The sequence below is a fragment of the Ranitomeya imitator genome, chromosome 2 (assembly GCF_032444005.1).
Source record: "Ranitomeya imitator isolate aRanImi1 chromosome 2, aRanImi1.pri, whole genome shotgun sequence".
NCBI lineage: Eukaryota > Metazoa > Chordata > Amphibia > Anura > Dendrobatidae > Ranitomeya > Ranitomeya imitator.
In genome coordinates, this window is record NC_091283.1 from 584788977 (window position 1) to 584809165 (window position 20189).

The window sequence follows — 20189 nt, forward strand, 5'->3', positions numbered from 1 at the left end:
TGGTGTCACATGTGAGGGTCGCTGTGTGTTCCCCCCAGGATGTGCATAGAGGCGTATTGAGGCCATGGGAGTGCATTGCAGTCACAGGATGAGCTGTGATTGCAATGCAGAAAAGTGAGTATAGGTCTTGGACAATCTATTTGTCCAGGTCAGATTTAAGAAAACCTGATGGGCTTTTATTTATTAAATGGACTACAGAATGGTAGTGAGGCAGTCCGTTTCCTTCCTGGCTGGGTTTTTCATGTGGCCGAAGGCCACAAGTTGCTTGTAAAAGTCCCTTAAACAGAGGGTTGGGTGTGTCAATGTCAGTTTGTGTTTTGCAAGAGTGCAGAGCCGAAGGCTATGCAGAGCTCCACCTGTGTGAGGCAACAGCTGAAAGGCCTGGCACCCACAGTGTACACGGCGGTGCAGTTGCCCACAGCAGCCAGTCTCAGAGGTGGACTGGCGTGTTTATCAGCTGCAATCTGGAGGATATGGTTCCCGGCTGCGATCTTCAGGATATTGTGTGTTGTGTATTGCTGTGAGTTGGAGAATAAAACACATTTTGTTTTTAACTTTGCTCAGTCACTGCTTCATCACTGCATAGTGTGGATACCGCCGCATTACAAGAGAAAGTCTAAAATAACAGCAATTCTGACAATATTTTTGCAAATTATTTTTATGGTGTACATTTTGTGGTGAAAATGACCTTGCAATATGATTCTGCTCATCAATATGACTACGGCGATACCCAATATGTCCAGTTTTTGTATTATTTTAATGGTGAAAAAATTCAGTGTACAAAAAATATTTTTGGGCTTGTGTTGCCATTTTCCTAAACCTGTAACATGTTCATTTTTAACCCCTTTCTGACATTAGATGTACTATCCCGTCGAGATGGTAAGGGCCCGTATGACCACCGATGGGATAGTACGTCTAACGCGATCAGCCGCGCTCACGGGGGAAGCGCGGCTGATCGTGGCCGGATGTCAGCTGACTATCACAGCTGGCATCTGGCACTATGTGCCAGGACTGCTCCTGGCACATTAACCTCTGGAACACTGCAATCAAACATGATCGCAGTGTTCCGGTGGCATGGGAAGCATCGAGCAGGGAGGGGGCTCCCTGTGTGCTTCCCTGAGACCCTCGGAGCAACGCGATGTGATCGTGTTGTTCTGAGCGTCTCCTCCATCCTGCTCCCTTCAGGCCCCGGATCTAAAATGGCCACGGGGCTCCATCCACGTCCTGCTAGGCGCCGGCAAGCCTCCTGCTGTGCCTGTCAGATCGCTGATCTGACAGTGCATTGCAAAGTGTCAGATCAGCAATCTGACACTTTACCATGATGTCCCACATTGGGACAAAGTAAATAAGCAAAAAAAAAAATATTTACATGTGTAAAAAAAAAAATCCTAAATAAATAACTAAAAAAAATATATTGTTCAAGCAAATACATTTCTTTATGTAAATAAAAAGAACAATAAAAGTACACATATTTAGTATCGCCATGTCCATAATGACCTGACCTATAAAACTGTCTCACTAGTTAACCCCTTCAGTGAACACCGTAAAAAAAAAACTAGTCAAAAATGCTTTATCATCATACCGCCGAACAAAAAGTGGAATAATACGCGATCAAAAAGATGGATATAAATAAAAATTGTACTGCTGAAAACATCTTGTCCCGCAAAAAACGAGCCACCATACAGCATCATCAGAGAAAAAATAAAAAAGTTATAGCCCTCAGAATAAAGCGATGCAAAAATGATTATTTTTTCTATAAAAGAGTTTTTATTGTATAAAAGAGTTTTTATTGTATAAAAGCGCCAAAACATAAAAAAAGATATAAATGAGGTGTCACTGTAACCGTACTGACCCAAAGAATAAAACTGCTTTCTCAATTTTACCAAACGCAGAATGGTATACCTCCCCAAAAGAAATTCACGAATTGCTGGTTTTTGTTCATTTTGCCTCACAAAAATCGGAATAAAAAGCGATCAAAAAAGTGTAGTGCTCGAAGATGATACCAATAAAAACGTCAACTTGTCCCGCAAAATACAAGACCTCACATGACTCTGTGGACCAAAATATGGAAAAATTATAGCTCTCAGAATGTGGTAACACAAAAAATATTTTTTGCAATAAAAAGCGTCTTTTACTATGTGACAGCTGCCAAACATAAAACCTGCTATAAATAGTGAATCAATCCCCCCATTATCACCACCTTAGTTAGGGAAAAATAATAAAATAAAAAATGTATTTATTTCCATTTTCCCTTTAGGGTTAGGGTTAGGGTGGGGGCTAAAGTTAGGGTTAGGCTAAAGCTAGGGTTAGGGTGGGGGCTAAAGTTAGGGTTGGGGCTAAAGTTAGGGTTAGGGTTGGGGCTAAAGTTGGGGTTAGGGTTGGGGCTAAAGTTGGGGTTAGGGTTTGGCTTACGTTTACGGTTGGGTTACAAGTGTGTCAGCGTTAGGGGTATGGCTAAGGTTGGGATTAGGGTTAGGGGTGTGTTGGGGTTAGGGTTGGGATTAGGCTTAGGGGTGTGTTGGGGTTAGGGTTGGAGTTAGAATTGGGAGGTTTCCACTGTTTAGGCACACCAGGTGCTCTGCAAACGCAATATGACGTCTGATCTCAATCCATACAGTTCTGCGTTGAAAAAGTAAAATGGTGCTCCTTCCCTTCCAAGCTCTGCCGTGCACCCAAACAGTGCTTTACCCCTACATATGGGGTATCAGCATACTCAATACAAATTGGATAATAACTTTTGGGGTCCAATTTCTCCTGTTACCCATGGGAAAATACAAAACTGGGGGCTAAAATATCATTTTTGTGGAAAAAATAAGATTTTTTTTATTTTTACGGCTCTACATTATAAACTTCTGTGAAGCACTTGGGGGTTCAAAGTGCTCACCACACATCTAGATAAGTTCCTTAGGGGTCTACTTTCCAAAATGGTGTGACTTTTGGGGGGTTTCCACTTTTTAGGCACATCAGGGGCTCTCCAAACGCGACATGGCATCCTATCTCAATTCCAGCTAATTTTGCATTGAAAATTCAAATGGCACCCCTTCCCTTCCGAGCTCTGCCATGTGCCCAAACAGTGGTTTACCCCCACATATGGGGTATCGGCATACTCAGGACAAATTGTTTAACAACTTTTGGGGTCCATTTTTTCCTATTACCCTAGGTAAAATAAAACAAATTGGATCGGAAGTAATTTTTTTGTGAAAAAAAGTTAAATGTTCTTTTTTTTTTTAAACATTCCAAAAATTCCTGTGAAACACCTGAAGGGTTAATAAGCTTCATGATAGTGGTTTTGAGCATCTTGAGGTGTGTAGTTTTTAGAATGGTGTCACACTTGGGTATTTTCTATCATATAGATCCCTCAAAGTGACTTCAAATGTGATGTGGTACCTAAAAGAAATGGTGTTGTAAAAATGAGAATTTGCTGGTCAACTTTAAACCTTTATAACTCCCTGACAAAAAAAAAATTTGGTTCCAAAATTGTGCTGATGCAAAGTGGACATGTGAAAAAAATGTTACTTATCAAGTATTTTGTTTGACATATCTCTGTGATTTAAGGGCATGAAAATTCAAAGTTGGAAATTGCGAAATTTTGAAAATTTTTGCCAAATTTAGGCAAATTTTGCCAAAATAGGCAACGCCTATTATCTGTTGTTTTCTCGGCCGTATTCAGGATCCGAGTGAAATTGCAGCATGCTGCGATTGTCAGCGTATCTCGGCCGAGAATCGCCAATGCAAGTCTATGGGTGCAGGAAAAAAAATCGATTACACACGGACCATCAGTGTGACTTGCGAGAAATACGCACCGGTGTTCTATAGAAAAGCCGGCAATTCAGTGCGGTGTACAGTAAAATCACACTGACAGGTTAGAATAGAACAGATAAAATTCATGTCTACACCTAGTATAGGTATATATATATATATATATATATATATGTCAGTGAGACACATATATATATACATATATTTATATTTCATATAGCGCTAGATAGCAGAAAAGCCGGTAATTCAGTTGTCGGCTTTGCTATCTCCTCCCCAAACCCGACAGGATATGAGACATGGTTTACATACATGACTGCGTATCGCCAAGATTGGTCCTTCAAGATGCCGCATAATACCTACCCCAGACCACATTCCCCCAAAGTTATTCTTCTTACCATTCAAATTAAGACATGACAATTATTTCTTTGGATAATTTGGCCACAGCGGCCATTTTTATTAACAAAACAAACATAAATAACACCATTTATACATTTGTATAAAAAAACTTGAGGGGAGGGTTCTTGGAGCTAATAAATCTGGCACCCAATAGGCAAAAGCCCAAACCAACTTTTTTAAATGAAAACCTTCTTTACCCTCAGCCGTAACCACCAGCTCGAGGGCACCATGTAACCCGTTTTCCAGGCAAACAAACCCCAAAGCTCCCGAGGTAAACTCCCCGTCCAGAGCCTGTAAACCAAAGCCAGATCAGCCCCATAAAACACCAACTCCAAGAACCCCACCCCCCGCCAACCACGAGCAGCACTGAACACCTCAGGCTCGCGAGTGCCCCACCACCGCCATGGCTCTCTCAACACCTTCCTGTATAGCCAACTTTTCTTTTTTGAAAATGGAATAGCATGAGCCAGATGAGGAATTCGAAAACCCTCTGAAAAACCTTCCCACAGTAGCCTCGCCTTTTCCCGATCTGGATACCTACTTAGATAAGGGGCCATCCTTTGAACCTTCACTGGTGTCACCCCCTTGACCGCCTCCCACTGCTGGTTTACCCCTTGCCTTTTTAAAACATTTGACAGCTCCATGCGAGGCCCCGCTGCAGTGAGAACAGAGATGCTTGAACTTGCATGTATTGCCGTATTTGCATTGGCCGTCATTAAACTGCCAACACGTCCCTGTTTTGTCCTTAGCCCCCTGTGACCCCTGTAGCCCGGCTCCTTGTCTCGACTGCTGACCGCTACTCCCTCCCCCATGAAAGGACTGCCCAAACCGCGTTGGAGCCATAACTTTCAACCACAACCCTATATCTTTCTGATCCCATTTTATCTCGGGCCTGACCGTCTTCCTTTGCCGAAACTGCTCATCATACCGTAGCCACGCCTGGCCCCCGTGCGCCCTGTATGCCTCCCCTATGGCATTCAAGTAACAAAACAGTCTTGAACAGTTCTCCAGAAACTTTTCACCAATAACACTTGCCACAATGGCGAACGCCTGCTGCCAATTCACAAACGTCTGCGGTATTAATCGCCAGCGCCTCTTTTCTTCTTCCTCCTTTTTACTATCCTCCTTCTTACCCTTGTCTAAATTAAATTTCTCCAAAGGCAGGAAGGAGAAAATCTCCACATATTCATCTTTCCAAATTTTTTCTTTTATTTCTTTTTTTAAATGAGCCCCTAACGGCCCTTCAAAACACACATAAATTTCCCCTTTGCTCTATCGTCCAATTTAATCGTATCCCCTTTGTCCTTTTCCGTTTGAACCGACACCGACACCCCCGCTGCTGACGCTTGCTCCACGCCACTCATTCTGTCGGACACCACTGCCACTCCTGCACCCTGGCCAGACGCCGGCAACCATTATCCTACCGGAGGCGACCGCGCACTATCAAGGCCCCCCATCCAGTCTCCTCAAAATCTATGACATACCCGCCAAAAGCTCCCTGACCCCTGGGACCCCAACAGTGCTAGCCCCTCCTCTCCCTGCCAAATCGACCCCCCCATACCAGCTATCCCCAGACCGAACTCCACTATCCATCACCGCAAAAGAATTAGCCTCATGCTCACGAAGCTGCGCAGGTGCTGTGTCCCAGCCAGCCGTGCGACCAGAGTCTTGTCGATCTCCGAATTCGCGTGGGTCACTCCCGGATCTGGAATCCTCCGCTCTGCTGTGTTGCTCCTGGCCCGTGCCCCTGGCCTCCTCGTCACCAGGGTGGACCGGAGCAGAAGAAATGGACCTCTCCCTCGACCTCCTGGGCGACCTGGACCTGGCGGCTGCCAGCCCGTCTCCAGGCCTGTCTTCCTGCTGGGTCCTGCCACGAGCCCCAGCCTCTGTTGAACTGCAACCCCTCCGAACTTGGCCAGGCTGAGGGGCTGAGATCCGCCTGCCTGTCGCCCTGCCTCTAGTATTGCCGGGCCTGCCAGGCACCCGCGGTGAGTCCGACCCCGGGTTACCCGCCGCCGAACTGCTGCCATGATCACTGCTTCCCCTCACCATTGCCGCTGCTCCCTGAAGGCTCCTCCTCATCGCCGGGGCCGGTGCCACAGCCCGTGCTGCTCCACACCAGGTAGTGCTCCTCCTCACCGCCGCCATGTTTGGCCCTTGACCCGGATCCACCGTGAGTTCTTCCGGTGCAGCCCGCTCCTCTGTTTGGGCCTGCACCACCGCTGCTCCAGACCGCTGCCCAACGCCAGCAGCGCCAGCCAGAGGATTCCTGCCGGAGGGCGGGCTGGGATGGATTGGTGACCCGCGGCCCGCGTCCTCCGCAGGGTCCTGGGAGGGGCTCTGTGGCCGGCGTCTGCTTCGCGTACCTGAGTCAGGGGACAGACGCTCTGGGGGGCGGGTCCTCCATGATCTGGTCCCCTGGCTTCCAGGACAACCAAGCAGCGTTGCCAGCTAGTCCTCCAGCCAGCCGCCACGCCTGGACCGCGCCATCTCCCGCAGCTGCGCCAATATGGCTTCCACAGAGGACATCCTGGCACGTCTTTTCACTGAGGTAAAAGGTAATGCCCCCTTTCCCGCACTTTTCCCTGCAGACCCGCCCCGCAAGCTACAAACCACCCCTTTCCTCCATCCCCTTAAACCAATCCCCACTGCCCCTGACTTACTTTAAACGATGCTCCCCAGTTCCCTTGGCAACGCAGTCATGGGGGGCTTTCGTTTAACTGCATTCCTACAGCCCCCCTGCTGTAAACCATCTCATATCCCTTATTTTTCAACATATTCCTCACTACTAAAAACATCTGCCCCCAGCCACCCTAGAAAAGGCATATCTGTAAGATGTACAATAGCAAGGTAACATTAACCCTTTATTACCCCATATCCCACCGCTACTCGGGAGTGGGAAGAGAGTGGCCAAGTGCCAGAATAGGCACCTCTTACAGAGGTGCCTTTTCCGGGGTGGCTTGGGGCAGATGTTTTTAGCTCGGGGGGGGGGGGGGGGCAATAACCATGGTACCTCTCTAGGCTATTAATATCTGCCCTCAGTCACTGGCTTTACCACACTGGCGGAGAAAATTGCGCGGGGCCCACACCAGTTTTTTCCGTGATTTAACCCTTTATTTTAACAGCTAGAGCCCCCAAATTTTGCACACAGACACTTCTAACATTAGTAGTGAGGGATATGTTAAAAAATAAGGGATATGAAATGCTTTACTGTATGTAAGCCATTTCTCATATCCTGTAGGGTTTGGGAAGGAGATAGCAAAAGCCGGCAAATGAATTACCGGCTTTTCTGCTATCTAGCGCTATATGAAATAAATATATATATATATATATATATATATATATATATATATACACAGTACAGACCAAAAGTTTGGACACACCTTCTCGTTAAATGATTTTTCTGTATTTTCATGACTATGAAAATTGTACATTCACACTGAAGGCATCAAAACTCTGAATTAACACATGTGGAATTATATACTTAACAAAAAAGTGTGAAACAACTGAAATTATGTCTTATATTCTAGGTTCTTCAAAGTAGCCACCTTTTGCTTTGATGACTGCTTTGCACACTCTTGGCATTCTCTTGATGAGCTTCAAGAGGTAGTCGCAGGGAATGGTTTTCACTTCACAGGTGTGCCCTCTCAGGTTTAATAAGTGGGATTTCTTGCCTTATAAATGGGGTTGGGGCCATCAATTGTGTTGTGCAGAAGTCTGTCTGGTGGATACACAGCTGATAGTCCTACCGAATAGACTGCTATAATTTGTATTATTGCAAAAAAAAAAAAAGCAGCTAAGTAAGGAAAAACAAGTGTACCAGGATAACACCGGATTCTTCAAGCGTTCAGGCAGGATCGCCACTGCTATTTACATCATTGTAAATACACACCTGTACTTTGTATCTCCCCCACCTCATTGTAGATTGTAAGCTCTCACGAGCAGGGTCGTCTTATTTTGCTTTAATTATTGTATTGTTAACGTTGTTACTTATGACTTTTGTGTTTGAAACTGTTAAACTGTAAAGCGCTGCGGAATATGTTGGCGCTATATAAATAAAGATTATTATTATTATTATCATCTCAGAGACTGCTTCTCATCGACGCCGGATCGATAAGTTTGATACTTTTGAACTCTTCCCTACCTTATTATACACCTGTTGCCCCTAAGCCAGTCATATACAGTTGTACTACCCTATACTCCATTAACTCCCTCCCTGTGTGGAGTAACGCTGTGATATTAAATCTCTCTGTTAACCCTTGCTCTGCCTCCAAACGTTACTGCATCCGCTTACCTGCTTTCAAGGCCTCCTTCAGATATCTGTAATGCAGGGAAATCTGGATGAGGCTTACACTGATGTAGCAGAGCTCAGTCAGTGTTCCAAGCACTGCAGTGTGATGATTTATCTGCTGAGCTCTCAACACTGTGGTGACAGGAGTGGTGTGCACAGGTCAGCAGCTTGGAATTGTACTTCTAATCCCAGGCTACCGAGCTGTTCTTCTTGCCACTGGAGGAAGTCACCTCCAGAGTCCTGGTCTCAATGCTCATTGCAGAGATGTGGCAGTAACTTCTCCTGCAGCGAAAACAGGGTGGCAGCCTGACAGCAGTATTATGCCAGGATTCTGATCACAACCTGGCAAAGCTTGGGTGAAACTCGCATTGAAGCTGGGGATTAAACACTATACCATTACCTGATTGTAGTACATAATCTACTATATAATTGTCTAAGGGTCACTTCCGTCTGTCTGTTTGTCTGTCTGTCTGTAACGGAAATCCCAAGTCGCTGATTGGTCGCGGCAAAACAGCCACGACCAATCAGCGACGGGCACAGTCTGGCGGCAAAATGGCCGCTCCTTACTCCCCACAGTCAGTGCCCGCTCCATACTCCCCTCCAGTCAGCGCACACACAGGGTTAACGCTACTATTAACCCTGTGTGACCAACTTTTTACTATTGATGCTGCCTATGCAGCATCAATAGTAAAAATATCTAATCTTAAAAATAATTAAAAAAATAAAAAATAGTTATATACTCACCGTCCGTCGGCCCCCAGATGCAGCCCAGGCCTTTCCCGCTCCTCACGATGGTCCGTTGACTGCTCCATGCATTGCGATCTCGCGAGATGATGACGTAGCGGTCTCGCGAGACCGCTACGTCATCATCTCGCGAGACCGCAATGCACTCTTGAGACCGGAGCGCGTGAGGAGCATTGGTAAACACTTCGCCTGGATCCGGGGGCCAACGGAAGGTGAGTATATAACTATTTTTTATTTTAATTCTTTTTTTTAACAGAGATACGATGCCCACATTGCTATATACTACGTGGGCTGTGCAATATACTACATGGGCTGTGCAATATACTATGTGGGCTGTGCAATATACTACGTGGCTGTGTTATATACTACGTGGCATGTGCAATATACTACATGGGCTGTGCAATATACTGCGTGGGCTGTGCTATATACTATGCGGGCTGTGCAATATACTACATGGGCTGTGCAATATACTATGTGGGCTGTGCAATATACTGCGTGGGCTCTGCAATATACTACGTGGGCTGTGCAATATAATACGTGGGCTGTGCAATATACTGCGTGGGCTGTGCTATATACTATGTGGGCTGTGCAATATACTATATGGGCTGTGCAATATACTACGTGAGCTGTGCAATATACTGTGTGGGCTGTGCAATATACTGCGTGGGATGTGCAATATACTACATGGGCTGTGCAATATACTATGTGGGTTGTGCAATATACTACGTGGGCTGTGCAATATACTGCGTGGGATGTGCTATATACTACGTGTGCTGTGCAATATACTATGTGGGCTGTCCAATATACTATGTGGGCTGTGCAACATACTGCATGGGCTGTGCAATATACTGCATTGGCTGTGCAATATACTGTGTGGGCTGTGCTATATACTACGTGGGCTGTGCAGTATACTATGTGGGCTGTGCAGTATACTGCATGGGCTGTGCAATATATTACGTGGGCTGTGCAATGTACTATGTGGGCTGTGCAATGTACTATGTGGGCTGTGCAATGTACTACGTGGGCTGTGCAATGTACTACGTGGGCTGTGTAATATACTACATGGGCTGTGCAATATACTACGTGAGCTGTGCAATATAATGTGTGGGCTGTGCAATATACTGCGTGGGATGTGCAATATATTACATGGGCTGTGCAATATACTATGTGGGTTGTGCAATATACTACGTGGGCTGTGCAATATACTGCGTGGGCTGTGCTATATACTACGTGTGCTGTGCAATATACTATGTGGGATGTCCAATATATTACGTGGGCTGTGCAACATACTGCATGGGCTGTGCAATATACTGTGTGGGCTGTGCTATATACTACATGGGCTGTGCAGTATACTATGTGGGCTGTGCAGTATACTACGTGGGCTGTGCAATATATTACGTGGGCTGTGCAATGTACTATGTGGGCTGTGCAATGTACTATGTGGGCTGTGCAATGTACTTGTGGGCTGTGCAATGTACTACGTGGGCTGTGCAATGTACTATATGGGCTGTGCAATATACTGCATGGGCTGTGTTATATACTGCGTGGGCTGTGCAATATACTACGTGGGCTGTGCAATATACTACGAGGGCTGTGCAATGTACTACGTGGGCTGTGCAATGTACTGCGTGGGCTGTGCAATGTACTGCGTGACTGCGTGGGCTGTGCTATATACTGCGTGGCCTGTGCAATATACTACGTGGCCTGTGCAATATACTACGTGGCCTGTGCAATATACTATGTGGGCTGTGCAATATACTACATGTGCTGTGCAATATACTACATGGGCTGGGCAATATACTACGTGGGCTGTGCAATTTACTACGTGGGCTGTGCAATATACTACGTAGCTGTGCAATATACTATGTGGCTGTGCTATATTCTACGTGGGCTGTGTTATACACTACGTGGGCTGTGTTATACACTACGTGGCCTGTGTTATACACTATGAGGCCTGTGTTATATACTGCATGCGTGGGCTGTTATATACTATGTGAGCTGTGTTATATGCTACGTGGGCTGTTATAAACTACGTGGCTGTGCTATATGCTATGTGGGCTGTTATACACTCTGTGGGCTGTGCTATATACTATGTGGCTGTGCTATTTACTCCGTGGGCTGTGTGATATACTACGTGGCTGTGCTATATACTCCGTGGGCTGAGCTATATACTCCGTGGGCTGTGCTATATACCACGTGGCTGTGCAATATACTACGTGGCTGTGCTATTTACTACGTGGGCTGTTATATACTACGTGGCTGTGCTATATACTATGTGGCCGGCTGCGAATAATCAGCGACAGGCACAGTCCAGCCGTGAATTGGCGCGGGATTTGAACCACGCTTCGCTAATTGGTCGCGGCCGGCCGAATCCTGTGTATTCAATTTATTATTCTAAAATCTTCATAAATAAACTTCATACATATTCTAGAATACCCGATGCGTTAGAATCGGGCTACCATCTAGTTTATATAAGTACTATGCCTGCTCCTTTTATACCTTTCTGCTGATGCACATAACACTCTACTCACCATAGTCGTGAGCTGCAGGCTGACACACAGTTGTATTTGTACTTTTAATATGCCCTTTATTATCCACATTTATTATTTTTTGTATAGTGTGAATCCCCCTGTTTTTGGTACTCTGCTTTACTCCATATCTTTATCTCCCATGTTTTTGTTTTTAATATTTTCAATGTTTTATGAGATTTAGTTGGCACTTCATTTTATGTTTATCTCACTTAAATTTTGTTGGTACTAATGGTAGTTCACATGTACAGTATGTTTTTTTCTTCTGACCCGAGAGGTTCCCATAAAATCACAGAAATTTGTCTGATATTATTCAGAGTGTCGATTCAATCTGGACGGTGCAAGTCTATGGATCTGTGAAAAAAATTGGACAGCACTAAGATGCCAATCGGATGTGCTGTCCGATTTTCACAGATTGAAAGGAGAAGCTGGAGAAACTTTTTTTCCCATGTCAGAAAAAGATATGAAATTTACATCAAACTCTGATGATTCCCTGTTGAAAATCTAATGAAACTCTGATCAAAAGCACCAATGAAACTTGAAAATAACTCTCATCTGAACAAGCCATAAGGGAAGTGACTTGCAGAACCAAATAAGCGTTACTTCACCACTACCCCCACAAGAAAAACATACTTGAATTGTTTATGGCCACTGGTGTAACTGGTTATTCAGGGTATTATTTGTTATTTTAGGTTATGCCATGCCTCTTGTTTTGCCTTTTTAGCTGTAGAAAATTAATGTTGGCTCCTTGCATAAAAAAAACTAACTATGACCCTTAACAAGATAGTGGGTCAGGCAGTGTGGCCCTGTGTTATTATAATAAATGTGCTGTAAGACTTTTAGAAGAAATACTAGATGTGGCCCGATTCTAACGCATCGGGTATTCTAGAATATGTATTTATGTATGTATATAGCAGCCACATAGTATATAGCACAGGCCACGTAGTATATAGGAGCCATGTAGTATATAGCAGACAAAAACTACATGGCCTGTGCTATATACTATGCGGCTGCTATATACATACATATTGTAGAATACCCGATGCGTCAATACAGGCCACGCAATATATAACAGTGGCCACGCAGTATATAACACAGCAACGTACTATATAACACAGCCCACGCAGTATATAGCAGCCACGCAGTATTTAACACAGGCAACATAGTATATAACACAGGCCACACAGTATATAACACTGGCCACGTAATATATAGCACAGCCCATGCAGTATATAGCAGCCACGTAGTATATAACACTGCCCACGCAGTATATAGCAGCCACGTAGTATATAACACAGCCCACGCAGTATATAGCAGCCACGCAGTATATAACACTGCCCACGCAGTATATAGGAGCCACATAGTATATAAAACAGCCCACGCAGTATATAGCAGCCACATAGTATATAACACAGCCCACGCAGTATATAGCAGCCACGTAGTATATACTGTAACACAGCCCACGCAGTATATTACACTGCCCAAGCAGTGTATAGCAGCCACGCAGTATATAGCACAGCCCACGCAGTATATAGCACAGCCCACACAGTATAGAACACAGCCCACGTAGTATATAACACTGCCCACGTAGTATATAACACTGTCCACGCAGTATATAGCAGCCACATGGTATATAACACTGCCCACGCAGTATATAGCAGCCACGTAGTATATAACACTGTCCACGCAGTATATAGCAGCCACGCGGTATCTAACACAGCCCACGTAGTATGCAGCAGTGTGGGCACCATATTCCTGCGAAGCTCCGGCGATACGCGCACGGCTGCTGCCATCTTCCGTTCCCAGAATGCCTTGCGAAATTGCCCAGATGACTTAGTGGTCTCGCGAGACCACTAAGTCTTCTGGGTAATTTCGCAATGCATCGCCGGGAACGGAAGATGGCGGCCGACGCGAGTGGCTCGGTGGACAATGGAGGACAAGTATAGCAGGTTTTTTGTTTTTTTATGATTTTTAACATTACATTTTTTTACTATTTATGCTGCATAGGCAGCATCAATAGTAAAAAGTTCGGGACACACAGGATTAATAGCAGAGGTAGCGTTACCGCCGGCATTAACCCTGTGTGAGCGGTGACCGGAGGGGAGTATGCGGGCGCCGGGCACTGACTGTGAGGAGTAAGGAGCAGCCATTTTCTTCCAGACTGTGCCCGTCGTTGATTGGTCGTGGCTGTTTTGCCCTGACCAATCAGCGACTTGGATTTCAATGACAGACAGAGGCCGCGACCAATGAATATCCGTGACAGAAAGACAGACAGAAAGACAGACAGACAGAAGTGACCCTTAGACAATTATATAGTAGATATGTCTGTCATATGGACATGATGCAAACACAGTGCAGAGGCAAATCTAGGTTTTCCTCTACCCAGGGCAAAAATTCAGGTTGGCGAGCCCCCTCACATGCACATCTTAAGTGATTTCATTAAATGTCAGCACAACACTCCACAACCATTTGCATACAGTTACATGTGTCTTCCTAATTTTCTCAGTGTTTGTTCAGTGCAAAACTATAGAAGCAGGCAGGCAAAAGCTAGTAAGCACATGACTCAATGTAAGTATAAAAATCACATATTAGGGTTGAGCGACCTTGACCTTTTTAGAGTCGAGTCGGGTTTCGCGAAACCCGACTATCTCAAAAGTCGAAACCCAATGCAAGTCAATGGGGGAGCATAGTCGGCAGTGAGTAGAGGCTAGGAAAACATGTACAGAGCCCATTTTAATGGCAAAAACATCCATTCTTGTCACTGAAGCTTGTCAATCTTAATTTAGCTTATAATAATTGTAAGGCATTTGAAATTGGGGATCATTTGGCTAAAGTTGTGGGGGGTAGGGCTGGTTCAAGTAATTAGTGGGCCCAGTAAATCTGGACCACGTCACGGCAGTGGAGCAGGGAGAGGTAAGTATTTCAACTTTGCAAGTGCTGTGATCCTGAGCAAGCCCACTCCTTGGCATTGGCACTGGCACAGGTCCCCTCAAAGTACAGCGGTGTGTTTGCACGGCGGGGGCGCCTCCCACCGGCAGCAACACTTTTGCGTACTATGAGGGGCCCTGTGCCAGTGACGTCGCCAACAAGTATTCCTCCCCCCACCTGATGAAGGAACCTCTTTGTCCCCGTGTAAGGTGGTATGGTATGCGGGAAGGGGGACCTGACTTTCAGCAGGGTCACAATCTTGCAGTGTAGCGTGCACGGGGAATGTTGCATTATGGGTCAATGTACCAGCAGACTCATCTATCACTGGCTGGGCAATGGGCAAGATGACGGGGAAACAGATATGGGCCCAAAGAATAAAGTGGGCTAAATGCAGTTCAAAATTGGTAACAGGACTAACCAGGGGGCATTGTTTTGTTCAGTGGAGGACAACTGGAATGAGAGGCTGACACAGATAGAAGGCCCCAACCCAACTAGTAGGCCTAATGCAGTAAGTATTCTAAATGCAGTTCAAAATTGGCAACAGTAGTAAACCGGCGGCACAGCTTTGTTCACTGTAGGAGAACAGCAAGGAGCGGCAGACACAGATAGAAGGCCCCAACCCAACTAGTAGGCCTAATGCAGTGTTGTTTTCAACAACTACTAAACGAGAGCCAGAAGATCGAAGCAATGGAGAGGAAACCTGGGGAACACCTTGGAGTGGAAGACACCGTCTCTACACCCCAGACCCAACTTGTAGGCCGAATGCAGTGTTGTTTTCAACAACTACTAAACAAGAGCTTTAAGATTGAAGCAATGGAGAGGCAACCTGGGGAACACCTTGGAGCGGAAGACACCGTCTCTACACCCCAGACCCAACTTGTAGGCCGAATGCAGTGTTGTTTTCAACAACTACTAAACGAGAGCTTTAAGATTGAAGCAATGGAGAGGAAACCTGGAGAACACCTTGGAGCGGAAGACACCGTCTCTACAACCCAGACCCAACTTGTAGGCCGAATGCAGTGTTGTTTTCAACAACTACTAAACAAGAGCTTTAAGATTGAAGCAATGGAGAGGCAACCTGGGGAACACCTTGGAGCAGAAGACACCGTCTCTACACCCCAGACCCAACTTGTAGGCCGAATGCAGTGTTGTTTTCAACAACTACTAAACAAGAGCTTTAAGATTGAAGCAATGGAGAGGAAACCTGGGGAACACCTTGGAGCGGAAGACACCGTCTCTACAACCCAGACCCAACTTGTAGGCCGAATGCAGTGTTGTTTTCAACAACTACTTAAGAAGAGCCAGAAGATCGAAGCAATGGAGAGGCAACCTGGGGAACACCTTGGAGTGGAACACACCGTCTCTACACCCCAGACCCAACTTGTAGGCCGAATGCAGTGTTGTTTTCAACAACTACTAAACAAGAGCTTTAAGATTGAAGCAATGGAGAGGCAACCTGGGGAACACCTTGGAGCGGAAGACACCATCTCTACACCCCAGACCCAACTTGTAGGCCGAATGCAGTGTTGTTTTCAACAACTACTAAACAAGAGCTTTAAGATTGAAGCAATGGAGAGGCAACCTGGGGAACACCTTGGAGTGGAACACACCGTCTCTACACCCCAGACCCAACTTGTAGGCCGAATGCAGTGTTGTTTTCAACAACTACTAAACAAGAGCTTTAAGATTGAAGCAATGGGGAGGCAACCTGGGGAACATCTTGGAGCGGAAGACATCGTCTCTACACCCCAGACCCAACTTGTAGGCCGAATGCAGTGTTGTTTTCAACAACTACTAAATGAGAGCTTTAAGATTGAAGCAATGGAGAGGAAACCTGGAGAACACCTTGGAGCGGAAGACACCGTCTCTACAACCCAGACCCAACTTGTAGGCCAAATGCAGTGTTGTTTTCAACAACTACTTAAGAAGAGCCAGAAGATCGAAGCAATGGAGAGGCAACCTGGGGAACACCTTGGAGTGGAACACACCGTCTCTACACCCAGACCCAACTTGTAGGCCGAATGCAGTGTTGTTTTCAACAACTACTAAACAAGAGCTTTAAGATTGAAGCAATGGAGAGGCAACCTGGGGAACACCTTGGAGCGGAAGACACCGTCTCTACACCCCAGACCCAACTTGTAGGCCGAATGCAGTGTTGTTTTCAACAACTACTAAACAAGAGCTTTAAGATTGAAGCAATGGAGAGGCAACCTGGGGAACACCTTGGAGTGGAACACACCGTCTCTACACCCCAGACCCAACTTGTAGGCCGAATGCAGTGTTGTTTTCAACAACTACTAAACGAGAGCTTTAAGATTGAAGCAATGGAGAGGCAACCTGGAGAACACCTTGGAGCGGAAGACACCGTCTCTACACCCCAGATCCAACTTGTAGGCCGAATGCAGTGTTGTTTTCAACAACTACTAAACAAGAGCTTTAAGATTGAAGCAATGGAGAGGCAACCTGGGGAACACCTTGGAGCGGCAGACACCGTTAGTAGGCCCTACCGAAGTAGTAGTAGTAGCCTGTCATGATTCCAATGGCAGGGAATCACAAAAGGACAAGCACCAACGAGCTCTAGGGTGATGGAACCTGAGCTGACCGCGACCCTAAACCTGAACACACAAATAACAATAGCCGGGGAACGTGCCTACGTTGATCCTAGACGTCTCGCACCAGCCGAAGATCTAACTTCCCCTATTAGAAGAAACACAGACCTCTCTTGCCTCCAGAGAAATACCCCACAGAAATAGCAGCCCCCCACATATAATGACGGTGAAATGAGAGGAAGGCACATACACAGTATGAAAACAGATTCAGCAAAATGAGGCCCGCTAAAACTAGATAGCAGAGGATACAAAAGTAAACTGCGCGGTCAGCAAAAAACCCTTCAAAAAAACCATCCTGCAATTACTTGAACTCATGTTCCAACTCATGGAACATGAGGAGCAATTACAGCCCACTAGAGCAACCAGCAGCAAAGAAACAATTATATGCAAGCTGGACAAGACAAAAATAAAGCAAAACGTGGAACAAGAAAATAAAAAACTTAGCTTGTCCTGAAGATTACTGAAGCCAGAAGCTGAGGTAACAAAACACTCTGATAACCTTGATAGCCGGCGGGGAAATGACAAGAAAGCCCGGTTAAATAGGAAACTCCCAAATCCTAATAAAACAGGTGGACACCAGAGACAGCAGAACACAAATCACCCAGTACCACCAGTAACCACCATAGGGAGCCCAAAAACAGAACTCACAACAGTAGCCCCAATGCAGTTTTCAAATTCCTATAGGCTGAAAACCAGACTATTGACGCTCAGCTTTTTTAATTGGAGGACAGCTGTATTGAGTGGCACAGACAGACATAGGTAATAGGCCTTAAACACAACATTTGGCTCAATGCAGTTTAAAAAAGGTTACAGGGGTACACAGGCAGCATTGGTCTGTTCAGTGGAGGACAATTTCAATTATGGACCACAGACAGAGTTTGTTTGCCTACTATTAAAAAAAGGATGCTCTATGCAATTTAAAATAGGTTCCAGGGGTACACGGGCAGCAGTGGACAGGTCACTGGAGGACTAGTGGAAGGAGGGACCGCAGACAGGCGTAGTAGGCCTAACATAACAAAATTTGGCTGTAGGCACTTTTAAATTGGTTCCAGGGGTACAAGGGCAGCAGTAGACAGGACACTGGAGGACTAGTGGAAGGAGGGACCGCAGACAGACGTAGTAGGCCTAACATAACAAAATTTGGCTGTAGGCACTTTTACATTGGTTCCAGGGGTACACGGGCAGCAGTAGACAGGACACTGGAGGACTAGTGGAAGGAGGGACCGCAGACAGGCGTAGTAGGCCTAACATAACAAAATTTGGCTGTAGGCACTTTAAAATTGGTTCCAGGGGTACACAGGCAGCAGTGGTCTGGTCAGTGGAGGACTAGTGGAAGGAGGGACCGCAGACAGGCGTAGTAGGCCTAACATAACAAAATTTGGTTTAAATTGGTTCCAGGGGTACACGGGCAGCAGTAGACAGGACACTGGAGGACTAGTGGAAGGTGGGACCGTAGACAGGCGTAGTAGGCCTAACGTAACAAAATTTGGCTGTAGGCACTTTAAAATTGGTTCCAGGGGTACACGGGCAGCAGTGGTCTGGTCAGTGGAGGACTAGTGGAAGGAGGGACCGCAGACAGGCATAGTAGGCCTAACATAACAAAATTTGGCTGTAGGCACTTGCAATTCTCTTGCAGGGGTACGCAGGCAGCATTGGTGTTGTCAGCGGAGGCCGATTGTAATGAGTGTCTGCCAGTTAGTACTCCAAAAAAATAAATAGATGTTAATATCTCGCATTACAACAAAACCAAAACACAAAAGGGTGGAATACTTAGGTACAGGGGTGGGCTCCTCTACTGAGTTTTAGACCTAGTAATTTGGCGCTAATTATTTACTGGTGTAAATATAGGACACTGCCCCTGACTATGTTAAGTACCATCATACATGTCAACACAATGGTATTGTCAGTGCCAGGCATTGAATGATGTCAGCGCATAGACTAAACATTGGTGGAACTGTGAGAGATAATTGTGCAAGTGGTAGAGCAATGTTTGAGCTGGGGGGGGAACTCTCTTGTGGCCAGCGGTACAGGCCCAGGGCCCCTCATGTTACAACAGTGTGTCTGACGTTGGGTGCGCACCACCACCGCCAGAGATACTTTATTGTACTATGAGGGACCCAGTGGCAGTGCCGTCGACCAAAAGCGGGCACACCCACCTCTTCAGACAAACGGCACTCTCACGGGTGCTTGCGCCAAGTGGCGAGACCACGGCCCCGTGGGGGGAGTTTGGCCATTTAGGGCGGTGTAAACATGTCGTATGCTGGACAATCAGCTGCTGAAAATTACGCGATTGGAAAAGTCAGTCAGAGTAGTCCACAAGCAAGACCTTTTCATAGGAAAGCTAGGTGTCAGCCGGGCAAGGTGGGGCAAAAGAATTCGAAATCCAGTTGTGGTTCATTTTAATGAAGGTTAGATCATCCACATTTTGGGTAGCCAGACGAGTCCTTTTTTCGGTTAATATTGAACCTGCAGCACTGAATACTCTTTCTGATAGGACACTAGCTGCCGGGCAAGAAAGCTCCTGCAATGCATATTCTGCCAATTCTGGCCAGGTGTCTAATTTGGATGCCCAGTAATCAAATGGGTATGATGGTTGAGGGAGAATATCGATAAGGGATGAAAAATAGTTAGTAACCATACTGGACAAATGTTGTCTCCTGTCACTTTGAATTGATGCTGCAGTACCTGTCCTGTCTGCGGTCATAGCAAAATCACTCCACAACCTGGTCAGAAAACCCCTCTGTCCAACGCCACTTCTGATTTCTGCACCTCTAACACCTCTGGTCTGCTGCCCCCTGCAGCTCGTGTGAGAACGATCACGGGCGCTGTGTGCTGGGAATGCCTGAAGCAAATGGTCAACAAGAGTTGATTGTTTGGTTGCTAATATTAGTTCCAAGTTCTCATGTGGCATAATATTTTGCAATTTGCCTTTAT

The 20189-nt window shown here is 45.9% G+C and overlaps 1 protein-coding gene across 3 annotated transcripts in view; it reads left to right on the plus strand.

Moving 5' to 3' along the window:
* The window catches only part of LOC138665095 (bactericidal permeability-increasing protein-like), a 134624-nt gene that overhangs the window by 898 nt on the left and 113537 nt on the right, over nucleotides 1–20189 (plus strand). The window lies entirely within an intron of this gene.